The sequence below is a fragment of the Pinus tabuliformis genome, chromosome X, assembly GCF_031772625.1.
Source record: "Pinus tabuliformis cultivar Carrire ecotype Pingquan chromosome X, CPIR1, whole genome shotgun sequence".
NCBI lineage: Eukaryota > Viridiplantae > Streptophyta > Pinopsida > Pinales > Pinaceae > Pinus > Pinus tabuliformis.
In genome coordinates, this window is record NC_142308.1 from 478500870 (window position 1) to 478509164 (window position 8295).

General features: G+C 34.5%; 1 pseudogene; it reads left to right on the top strand.

Moving 5' to 3' along the window:
- The first annotated feature begins 1157 nt into the window (after positions 1 to 1157).
- LOC149140765 (receptor-like protein kinase FERONIA) lies at positions 1158 to 2352 on the top strand (annotated as a pseudogene).
- The last annotated feature ends 5943 nt before the right edge of the window (positions 2353 to 8295 follow it).

Here is an 8295-nt window from a genome sequence, read left to right on the forward strand (position 1 = left end):
ATGGGAAAATTCTCATTATTGGATTTTCTTTTTGTTGGTAAATATGAAGCTCTATCACGCCTCAAGACAAGCTGGCTAACTACCAAAACCGCCTAAGTCTTGATTCTCTCTCTCTGAGCTAAAATTCAGAGCTCCACCTTCGGTTATCCTTAACTCCTAACTATTGAGCTACTTCATGGTGTCTTTGAGTAGACATGCCTATGCCTTTTTCAGGCTTTGATCCTCTGTGAAAGCCACTCCTCATAGTTGACTGTATTAATTAGGTTAACTTCCTTGCCAATCATTAGCTCTCTATGTATAAGTCTCTATGTTGTGGTCTCTTTGCTCATTATTAAACACTTGGAATGGAAGCATAAACACAGAGACATCAAGCTGCAGTTTGATCAAATTTTATTAGTACTACAAAAAATATATATAATTTTGATTTTTGTGAATAATGGAGAAAGGTTATGCATTATTTGCTAGCAGTATAGATCTGAACTTTGTTGTTTCTATTTTTAATAACTAATTCTTATCATGATGTGGCACACATGTCCATCCTGAATGGTCAACCTGGGAGTAATACAAGTAATGTAGTTGACTTACAACTGTCGAACTGAAATCCTTCAGCGATGAGGCCATGAGCAGGGATTTGTTCTGTGAAAGTCACCAAGGACTTGCACATGGCCCCAAATGCAAGCATAAGCACATGTGTCCCACGAGGGGCAAACATGTTTCCAGGGAGATATGAACCCTGTTAGGGACAATAACGGCTCCCTACTTTCACTGAACTGACAACCCTCCATTGACTAGTTTGTAGCATTCTAGAAATACATGTCTCCTTATTATGTATATGTATGTATGTGGAAGTTCAGAGTTTGATTTGAGGGGAAATAATTTTAGTGCCTGAAATACTTAGTCAATGCTTTCTATTCATTTATAAATATGTTTGGAATAGGTTTTTGGGAATAAAATCCAAATCTAATAAGTATCACTGCTTACAGGGGCCTGGTTCTAATGTGACTCCTTCTTCAAGTTCTAGCAGTAGTAGCAAAGGTAAGGGTCCTATGATTGGGGGAGTTGCTGGAGGGGTTGCTTCTCTAGCACTTCTTCTTTCTATCCTGTTGTTTGTTTGTTCGTCAACATCATAATCGGTTAGCTAGTGAAAAGCAACTTGGATGGTTCCCCTACCACTCTATGGTGGTAATTCACACACCATTGGGAGAAAAGTTTCAACTACTTCTGGAAAGAGTGGTACTGGGAGCTATGTGTCATCTGCACCTTCCAGTTTTTGTAGACATTTTACCTTTGCAGAGATACAAGAGGCTACCAAAAACTTTGATGAGTCACGAATTCTTGGTGTTGGTGGTTTTGGGAAAGTTTATGAAGGAGAGATTGATGGTGGTGGTGTCAAGGTTGCAGTTAAGAGAGGAAACCCGCTAGCAGAACAAGGTATCCATGAATTCCAAACAGAAATAGAGATGCTTTCTAAGCTCAGGCATCGCCATTTGGTGTCTTATATTGGTTACTGTGAAGAAAATTGTGAGATGATTTTAGTTTATAATTACATGGCCAAGGGACCACTGCGAGGACACTTGTATGGTAAAAACTATTTGAATCCTTTATCATGGACAACAAAGATTAGAAATATGTACCGGGACTGCTCGAGGTCTTCATTATCTTCACACAGGGGTTGCTCAAACCATCATACATCGGGATGTAAAGACCATAAATATACTTCTTCATGAAAACTTGGTTGCAAAATTTTCAGATTTTGGATTATAAAAAATGGGCCCAACTCTTGACCATATTCATGTTAGCGTTGTGGTCAAAGGATACTTGGACCCAAAATATTATCATAGGCAACAACTCACTACAAAGTCAGATTTTTATTCATTTGATGTTGTGTTGTTTGAGGTGTTGTGTGCTCGACCTGCTATTAATCCTTCTCTTCCTAAAGAATAGGTAAGCATTGATGAATGGGCACTGCATTACCCGAGAAGGCAAAACAAATTATATATCCTTCTTTGAAAGGTAAAATAAATCTTGAGTCCCTTAAGAAGTATGTGGAGGCAGCTGAAAAGTGTCTTTCAGAGCAAGGGGACGAAAGGCCAGCTATGGGAGATGTGCTTTGGAACCTAGAATTTGCTTTGCAGCTCCAAGAAATTGCAATAGAGAATAAACTGGTTGATGACAACACAAATAACTTTGTGAAATATCCCCTGACAACAAGTCAAACAACATACAAACTTATGTTGTTGATGGACCCAACATTGTGACAAGCACTGAAGGCCATAGTTTGGCAAGGGAGGATTTGGATGATGTAACTCCAAGTGCCATTTTCCCCAATTGGTGAATCCATAAGGGAGGTAATTGAATTGGAAAGTAGTACTTTCATGTTTATATATTGGTTGTAGTACATCCAGCAAAGAAGTTTCAGAAAACATGGCAACAATAGTCAGGTAATTGAAAATTTTCAGTGCTTTACCAAATACCTAATTTAATATCATATTCATGGCCTCTAAAGTGGTAATTGTTAATATTCAAATCCTTCAATGGGATAGACAATTGTAAGGGTTCGTTTGGATTATTTGTGAATGTTTGTATTTTGCTTCCTTTATTGCACATCTGTATTGCGATACTGGACATAATGTTTCCAAGATCTCAAAATGGTTGATTAGGTTGAAAATCATTTGTTTGTAGGAATTTAGGAAAGGAAGTAGATCATTTTGCAAAACATCAAAATTACATGTGATTGTATAATTCAGGAATTTTGATGTAGAGCATTCTCCATTATCTAGCATTTATGTTAATATATGAAAGTATGAGATAAGTATGGATATCTCAGCCAACTCTTGTTGCATCATATTTTCTTATGATCTTTACCAAAATAAAGAAGGTGCTTTCACATTTCTAAATTAGAATTATATCAAAACCATTCCTCAAAGAAGAACATGGTTTTGCTAGTTTTCTATAGACATTTGGGTGCTTCTGCTAAAATGGTATATACTAATTCCTAAATCTGGGCAGTTGCTGCAGCATATGAAAAGAGACAAAGAGGGGATACTCTATTTCCTATCAACTTAGATGCCTCATCGGCCAGGATTGCAGAGTAATCAATAACGTTGAGAAAAGATACCTCTTGAAGGATCACTTCTCCAAGAATCATCATGTGCTCCATGGCCATTGTATTGTAGGAGAGATTTCCTTGTGCTGCAAAAACACCCCTTTTCTTGTGTTGAAGGCAAAGCCTATGTACTGGGTTCTCCTTTGCTTCAAAACTATATGATTAAAATCGTGTCATATTTGCGTGGGTCTTCTACTTCCTATTTGTAGATCACATACATGCCATGTGTCCTGTAATCTTGTGGATGATAAATTTCCAACGGAACATAAAGTCATTTAGTATCATTATCTGTATCAATCTTGATCAGTGGGTGGATGGTGTAATTGTCATCACATATCTCAATTTTTCTCCTATAGTCACATTTTTTTTGGTACAAATCATTTAAAAATATCAACTTTTATTCATGAGTAATTGGTGCATAGTGTTCCTCTAATCACAATTCTAAATTTTCATGAGGGTATGCTTCGTGAGAATTGAGGTGAGGATTTTAGTCGCCTATGAGAAATGGCTATGTGATGATATTGTTTTTAGGGCTTAATAACATTCAGGACTCCTGTTTCGCCAAATTCGCGAAGGGGACTACAATGAAGCTTTTAGCTATTGGGGAATCCATGGCCATGAGAAAAAAGTCAAGCCAAAGGCTCTTCAGAGTGCTCAACATCTACAAGGTTTTGTGGGACTTAACGCCCGACATTGAAGCCATATATTACCAGGAATCGTGTGCGAACATGAGGACACATGCATTTACAAAATTTGTTCGGCTTGGGAGTCAACAATGGAAATAATGACCGCATTCAAGAATGAAATCTAGGCAGAGAATTCAAAAACCTCGGTCCTTGGATGCACGATTCATCCATTTATGGGGTATGTTATGAACTTCCAAATTCCCCTACTTCTCCTTTCAATGTTCCTTTGCACCTCTCAGTGCAATTGCTAGTTTTCATATGTTATTAAATATGTGACATAGAAAGGCATAAAGATATGGTGCATTTAGACTCTGTCTTGTAAGAAATGTTTGTACATTCTATTCAATCTAAATTTTTATAATGATATGATGTGAACTTTAAGTTGTGTAGTGTGGATACATTGTAAAGTGATAAGTTGTATTATTTTGTGTGTGTTATGTTTCATAATAATAATATCATTAGGTGTAAAATTGAATATTGTAAGGTGTTATTATTATTTGTATGATTTGATTTAAATTTTGCATTTATTTTTTATTTTAAAATCATTATTATATTAATTTTGAAAAATAGCGGTAGTAGATGTGAGAAGTGCTATTTTCAATTTCAAAGTAAATTAAGAAAATATTTCTGAATGAGGATTGGGTAGAGATTTAAATAATTAAGCAAATATATTGACATTATTTTAGGGTTTGGGGATTGTGGATGGAAACTACAGTAAAAAAAATTTCAACTTTAATGATCAAGTTGATGCTACGAGCCTCCTCTATGTGTGATGTCAATCTAATAAGGACTATCAAGAGGATTAGAAAGGAAGCCATTCAGTTTGAAAGGGTTGATTTCTTCCACATCCTAAGGTCACTCAATCATCAGGTAGAATGTTTGGCCAACAAGGTTGTTTTTCTGGATCAAAGCAAATTAAGATAAAAAATTGGGAAGGTATTCTTCCCCATCCCCTAAGTATCAAACCATAGTTATAAAGAAATCTTGTGGGATAGACAATTGACATCCATTGTGCATGGGAAAGTTGATTACAATTCAATATGATCAAGGAACATTTAGTTCACATTACTTTCACACATTCATAGGTTAATGTAGGAGTAGACTCGTTAATTGCTCAGGAGGTTGAGTTTTATTCTAGGTAGGATAGTGGCTCTCATTTCATATTTGAAGTATGGGTGAAGAGGTTTGTTGCTCTTTATTTTGTCTTGTCTTGGTTCAAATTGGGGCCCTATTATTGGACTTTCACTCTCCTAGATTGTTTTTGTGGGACCTTGACCTTGGTAGTTAATCAAGTTTGTGCTCTACTAGCCCTAGTTCATGTTATTTTGGTGGCTTAGTTTTTGGCTCTGACTTGTGGGGCTTAGGTTTCTGGTAGCATGGTAGCTTGGGTGTTTTTGATCCTTGTGGTTTGGGTTGTGTTGGTTAGCGTGGCTTATGATTTTCAGATTCTGGTACATGTGACTTAGCTTAGTTTGGTTAGTCTAAGTTATTTTGCATGGTTCTTTGGTTTTTCTAGTCTAGTGGTGGTTGCTACCCAAAAAGATCCCTACTTCTCTTGGAACATTTTTCAAAAGATTAGTTTCTCAACCATTATATTCTTGTTCTACTATTCGAAGAGAATGTTGTTTATGAAAGTTAGATTTCCTAGATTAATTGTTGTGGTTAAAGATAAGGGGTTCATTCGTGTTAGGTTGGCATACTAGAATGGATCATGGGCATTATAAGAGACGTCCATTATGTGAAACTATGAAATTCATATCATTTTAGTAGGATAGGAGGATTATATCACTAATAATAAGAACTCAATTTTATTAACTATCGGTAGGATGGATTGTCAAGAAAATGTTAGCATTTCTAAATTTTCCGTCACACTAGAAACCCTACATAGACAAAGAAGACAAATTGAATATATTTAAGCTGAGTGTGCTACTATTTGACATCTAGTTGTGAATCTGGTAATAAATAGTAACTCAACTAATTCAAATGTCAGGCTCTCAATTGGGTTTGTAATGGAAAATGTAAAAGAAGATGAAACAATACAACACCAACATGAGGATGTGAAAATCTTGAATATGGATCAATACTTCATGACTGTGTAAAGAATCTCGATGAAACTTACAATCAACATGCTTTTATTTAATAATAAACATAATGTTCTATAAGCATTGCTTAATATTAAGTGTATTTTGCATTATTTATATTAGTAGTAGGTATCAAAAAGCTTTTGTGAAAGATTATTTTATCTTGATAAATAGCCATTTTAAAATAATTTTGTACCATTCCCATAAAATCTTGTTATATAAATATCATAAATATATATTATAATATTAAGTAATACCATTATAACAATTATATATATATATATATATATATATATATATATATATATAATTGATTGAGTAATACAATTACAACAAATTTCTATTATATATATATTAGTTTGGTGTCAAATTTAATTATGATTTTAAATAATTTTAAATTATAATCCAACTAAACGCCAAATATATATATATATATATATATAAAACACATGAAAAATATTTATATGTATAAATTACATAACACGTAGAAAGTATATAAGATACCATGGTTTTATTGTCGCACCATCATTTATCTATAAACCCCACATATATATATATATATATATATATATATATATATATATATATATATATATATATATATATATATATATATATATATATATATATAACCTTGTGGAAAGTCTATAAGATACCATCGGTTTATTGTCTCACACCATTATCTATCTGTAAACCATATCACTGACATTAATTTAAGGTAGGAGTTGTTGAGATGGAACTAATAAAACAAATGCGGTTAATTCAAAGATACACGAGGTAGGGAGGAAAACATTTATCTTATAGTTTAGTTTTAGGTTAGAGTTTGTCAAGGTGGTTCGAGTGACGCCGATTAGTTTAATACAAAAAATTGCAACTTTATTTTGAGTTCATAGTGGTTATAGGTGGTGTTGGTAACACATGAGTTTAATTCAAATATAAATGAGGTCCATATGAAAGCATCTATTTATGGATATTTTTCTAAATACAAATGAATATTAAGAAAAACAAGATTCAAATATATTAAGTATGGGTTTAACAAAAATGTGAAATGTGTATGGGAAGATAATACTCGATCATGATGATGATGATGGTGGTTAACGTCCACTGAGACTAAACATTGGTCTATCAGACCTAAAGAAACAAATTATTTATTTTGATTTAAGATTTTATTCCTATACTCAAAAAGTTTCGAGAGAAGCCTCCCGAGCTCACTATAATTTTGACATTGTAAAAGGCTAGGAAGGTCAGTATTGTAACAAAGAATGTGAAACTGAGATCTAATGTGGTTGTACGCGGGGCACTCTAAGAGGAAGTGGTTTTCATCCTCGATGTTCCCATTCTCACATATATGGCAGATCCTTTCCATCCATGGCGTTTTAGGAACTGCCCAACGACCTGTTTCACTATGGAGCTCATGAGAATTCGTTCTAATCTTTGCTATATTAATTTTCTTCTTTGAGCTAGTTAAAATAGAGAGATACTTTTGATCTTCTAGGGTGGGGTTGATGACCTTCTTATAATAACTTAATTTTCTTTTAACCGCTAAATCTTTCTCACACCACATTTTTTCTTTGAACTTAGAAGTAACAATATCTTTAATGTTATTTATATTTTGCAATGCATCATTCTCGTTGATCTCCCAATAGTTTAACCAGGCCCTTGTGTCTTTACGCCACCGCCGATTGAGCCTTAGGTGGTTTTGGCTGGAATTTAAAGCTAGCTTAGGAAGTCTATGATCGTCTATGTTATTGAGTTTGTGCTTGTACATCAGAAACCTAATCATAGCTAGGCTCTCAATAGGGGAAAGACCTGCTTCTATAAGGAGAATAGGATAGGGTGTATTACTTTTAATTTTAAGGTTATAAGTTAGAAAACGCTTCTGGATTTGCTCAATCTTTCTCCATGATTCTCTGGGGATGCTGCAACCCCAAACCTCACAGCCATATAACATATCAGAAGTGACTAAAGTTTCAAAGATGAACTTCTTTTTATCCCACATTACGAGGGTTGCTGTTTTACAATTATTTTCAAGACCAAAATAAGCTTTCCACCCCCCATTAATCCTTTTCTCAATGCTATGGTTCCAGTTGAGCTTGTGATGAATATCAATTCCTAGGTACTTGTAAGAATACACTTCCTCCAAGTTATTATTTTCATACATAAAATTAGCGTAAGTTTCCTTCTTGGATTTGATAATCATAACTTTTGTTTTGTCAGTGTTAACAGTCATACCCATGGTAGAGCAAAAATCCTTAAGAAGCCTGAGTTGCTTATCAAGATCAGATGGACACCTTGCCAAAAGAACAATATCGTCAGCATAGAGAAGAAGGATGACGACTATCCCAGCTAAGATCGTGCCATCACATCTTGCTTCCTCTAAATAGCCTTCAAGCTTATCGATGTAAATGCCAAATAGGGTAGG